This window comes from Mizuhopecten yessoensis, unplaced genomic scaffold (assembly GCF_002113885.1).
Source record: "Mizuhopecten yessoensis strain PY_sf001 unplaced genomic scaffold, ASM211388v2 scaffold11185, whole genome shotgun sequence".
In the NCBI taxonomy this organism is placed as follows: domain Eukaryota; kingdom Metazoa; phylum Mollusca; class Bivalvia; order Pectinida; family Pectinidae; genus Mizuhopecten; species Mizuhopecten yessoensis.
The window spans coordinates 436,343-441,200 of NW_018408922.1; positions in this window are offsets into that span (position 1 = coordinate 436,343).

Here is a 4,858-nt window from a genome sequence, read left to right on the forward strand (position 1 = left end):
CCCCCCCCCCCCCCCCCCCCCCTTGTGGGTAAGATAGGGGAATCTCAACCCCCGTGCAAAGCCTCGTATTTGGCAACTTAAGAATCTTTCCATGAGGGTTGAGATTCTTCTATCTTACCCATAGAAATCAAGTAACTAGCGTAAGATTAATAGAATCTCTCACACCCTTGGGGGTGAGATTCTCCTATCTCACCCCCAAGGGTGTGAGAGATTCAATTAATCTTACGCTAGTTACTTGAATAAAACCATAGTTGCTGGACACACTTATATGATGTGTATACATGTACATAATTAGTCCGAATTATTCTGACGTTTTATTGCCTTTTTTCATATCAGGTGTGTCGTCGATTAACGTCAGAACTCGGCCCTTTATAATATGCGACCCGTGCCCGGAGCGCACTTCAAACTGATATTTTAGAAACAAATCGTCCCTTTCACACACATGTCGCACGATATGCCTATTCCATATCACACCCAGTATCAACCCGAGACTCCAATATCATTTGAGGGTTGACGATATAGAAAAAGGCATGTTTTCTTCTGACTATTACATGCTTCCTCTGCCGCCACATCGCCAATCATACCAATGACAGCAGACAGTTCTGGCACAATGGGTTGATTGTTCTCCTGCTCAATAAAATATTCTAACTCAAGAATCCTATTGGCAACAGCTAGCAGAATCCAATGTTAGCTCCCCCAATTCGTAACCGTTTTTCAGCATCAGCCACAGTTGAACTGTTGGTAAACAAGGGTTCCAAATGACGTTGTTGGTGGTAGATGGGAAAAATAAGAAGGGTTCCAAAAGGGGTGTGATAAATGTATCTGTAAGACTTTTTCCGCCTTAGGATGCATACTGCCCATGCATGAGGGCTCTTTTGTTACTTGTATCATTTCTAGCTATAGATCAGGTTTAAAGATTCTGATTAATCCCATTTTATCATTTTGCTTTATTTCAGGAGGTCTATGTAGGAGGAGTGATTGTCCAGCTTGGCATTTTCGGCCCGCCTTTCTATTTTATGTCGCAGATCTCCACGTACAGCAAACATCATCTACGAGGAGACAGACTTTAGAATAGAAACATGTCAAGTGGTGTGTTCGTTTACTGATGGGTAGAAAGACGTCAGAAAGCTGAAAAAGTCCAAAGCCATTAACTGATCAGGAGAACATAACTCTACATCAAAGACAAAATTTTGAGGCTTAAGGACTGTTACACATTCTGTAAAGAGATTGAAGAGACTTGAGTTAGGGAAGAAATTGGACATTCGGTAAAAAAATTGTCATGAAGTTCTGTAGTTTTCTATCCATCCTTTGATGTTAATAAAATTGTATTTGAATTAAAAATCTGGTTAAAAATTGAAATAGACTGGTTTCCATGTTTTTATGACTGTTGGGCAACAGTTACATGAAAGTTGAATAATTACTAGATATTTTATGTCGGAAGCATCTGTATGACCAATAACAGTCTTGTATATCAAAATAATTGAGTTTTGCATAATTCACATGTTTATATCACTAGGAGCTAGAAAACCTACTTCGAAATCGTCAGAGTTATGGACGTTCTGTCAGTGCTTGAATACGTTACGCAATGTAGTGTCCGATAACGGATTCACATTGTCCGGAAAGGTGTAATTATAATAATAATATTAATTTGAGGTTTTTATATACTACTTTATCACAACCTAGGTCCTAGGGTTCTCAAATTATTATCCATGGTTATAGGGCCTTTGCAACCAGCCATAATCTTTCTCAACTCCGAGCATACAGCCGGTGCTGCCATTTCGGCGCTCACAGCTAGCATTCAACAATTCTATTTCTGCCCAACCACATACTCATTTACAGCTGAGTAGACTGGAACAAGAGGAGTAAAGTATCTTGCTCAAAGACACAACACCGTGCTGCCGTGACTCGAACCCGCAACCCTTGGGTAACGAGCCCAGCGTCCTACCACTAGACTATTGTGCCTCCTCTTCTAGCATTAGTGTAGCTTTGATAATCTATTTCAGGAAAAGAAAACCATACCCTGCATGACTTTAATGAACAAAGATGAATGTAAAATAAGCGAAATATAATCAACAAAGTGTCCTGAAATAACTTAAATGGGGCTTTAGATTGTTATCCTATAGCTATCACTCGAACCAACTGAGATAGACCAGGTCAACGGAGATGTCCTCTCACAGCTTCGCTACAGTTATGTCTAAACAGAATTGTTCTTCTTTCGCTTTGTTCTGACCCAAGTGTGCTACAGTTATATAAATAAAACGAAATTAAGGGGAGGTAGCTGTGTTTATACAAACACACTGTGTTGTGGGACAGGAGTTTTGAAGTTTATTTTCATTTTATCCAAATAACAAAGAATACATGTATTTTTACCCTCAAATAAAATTATTGGTGTACATTCATTGTTCATAAAGAATAGTGTTGTGCATTTAAGCTTGGCGGTAATACATTGTACCTACACACCACAAATCTTGTGCATGTATTAGTGAATATCTTTCAAGTTAAGTTTAAAGTCCTATATGGTTTTCATCCAGATTTGGTACATATATAATGGGAGAGAGAAAATGTAAGACCTGTCAAGGATTCGAACTCGGAACCCTCCAAACTCTAGAAGGACACTGACCAAATGAACTACATTTTGTACCTGTTGCCCGGTGATCAACCCAGTCCAACTTCACTACATTCCTCCCTCCTTTATCTAAGTCATCGCACACGAAAACAACTCTATTTACAACCCAGGTTCGGGTATATCCTTGCCAGGTATTAGCACTGTATTCAAAACAAGTTTTGGTCAAAGGCACCACTGAAACAGGCAAGAAAAAAACAAGCCAGACTGGAATTCAAATACATGTGCAACGTCAATTGACTCAGTCAAGCTCTGCTATACACATACACACAATGGGTCAAATGATTATGTGAATGTGAAAATTGATTCAGCCATGATCCAAAGCAGTACGTAATAGTCCTGAAAGTGCTCTATCAATTTACAGCTGTTCAACATTGCGTGCAGAAACCAGTAGACCTACATATCCAAACTGATTTCTTTTAGACTATATACATATTGTATGTGTAACAGAAAAGGGAAATGATATAACCAGCCTGGGATTGGAACCTTGGACCTTCAAACTTCAGACATGCACTCTAACCACTGGTATACCTGGTCACCAGCGCCAATGCTTTTACATGTGCTAGTACATATAAACTCTTTTTTCTGTATTTTTTTGCTAATACTTTGGCTACCAAAAACCTGGTTTTAACAATAAAAAGTGATACATCTATTTGTGATTGTATGCTCTAGTTTACTAAATCCACTGTCGAAGGGGAGATAACCCTTTGTCAATTTTGGAAAAACATGTTAATCATTAGACTTACTGTACTGATTTGTCAATTCATTTCGGTGATGGTCTACCGCAAAGGTATCTCCAAGCTACAGAATGATAAATAAATCTACTTGCATCCATTCAGATTTTAACATAGAGTTAACGGAAATTCCCCCATGCAATCTTCAGGACGTGTCCTCTGATTTGCTTTGTAGGAGTAATATTCGTGAGGGGATATATTTTCACAGAAATACAAAAATCACCGTCCGTCAGTCACTGTCTACACACCGGCCGTCAGTCACTGTTTACAAATCGGCCGTCAGTCACGGTCTACACATGTACATCGTCCGTCAGTCACTGTCTACACATCGTCCGTCGGTCACCGTTTACACTTGTACATCGTCCGTCAGTCATTGTCTACACATCGTCCGTCAGTCACAGTTTACATAATATTCACCGTCATATTTGTATGTCTGTAGAAGAACAAATAATAAACCCTAATTTCATTGATCGTGAAATACTTGATTTGTAAGATTCTGATAATTATACTGTTGCGGTTCTTACATAGGTCAACGAAGGTGTAGTCAAGGCAACAGTCCAGTTAACAGTTTATTTATAATTTGTGGAATAAAAACATAATCTGTTGATATAACGTAAGGTTCCGAGACTATGCTGATCATGGAAAAACACTTGAAAAGATAAATCAGTTGTTGACTACAGCATTGTCACTTCAATTATGTTTTATATTCTCTGTTTAGTTCATGTGGTGGAGTTTAATCCAGATGTGCTTCAGTAAATGTAATAGTTTAACACGTTCTAAAAGGTGTAAGGATAAAAAGTGTGCATTTGTAGAAAGTATTTATACTGATATTGTAAATGAACTTGTCATTTGTTTTTGTTTTTTAAATCAGTAACGTCGTTTGTGACAAACTTTGTAGTTTATTAAAAAATCTGTGCAATCGATACTTTCGGTGTTCCATGTACGTGTCTGACGATACATGCAAGGGAGATCGTTCAAGAACCGTTTTGAAAGCCGACATGTTACCAGCAGGTAAACGTGAATGACTCCATAAGTACATTGTAGGTAAGGATATTGGTTTGGATGTTTCGTATAATTACATAGAGGATTTAAACAGAGCTGTAAGTTTGGTAAAGTGAATTGGGAGACAGAGGAAGTCGTGAGAGTATTGAAGAATAATATTGATGACTTGCTAGACAGTTGCGATGTTGGCGAGCTTAGTCACTCCTCGACACTCACGGGTTACGCTCACTTTCGCTCCCTGCGCCCCTAGAATATGTCACAGCAAAATTGAAGGCTCAGTGTACACCACCTTGTGGACGAGACAACCCGACTATTTCGATCCTTTGATGTTCATCAAAAGAATCTCGCGGTTACGTAACGGTAACAATCGACAGGCTTTGAAGTCAGGCGTCTCTCCATTGAAATCTTCAAGTGCAGGTATCAGCCTGGCGATTGGTCCGGTTGTTTTTTTTACCTGAGACCAATCAAACAGCTATCTTCGTGTCTTCAATTTTGCTAT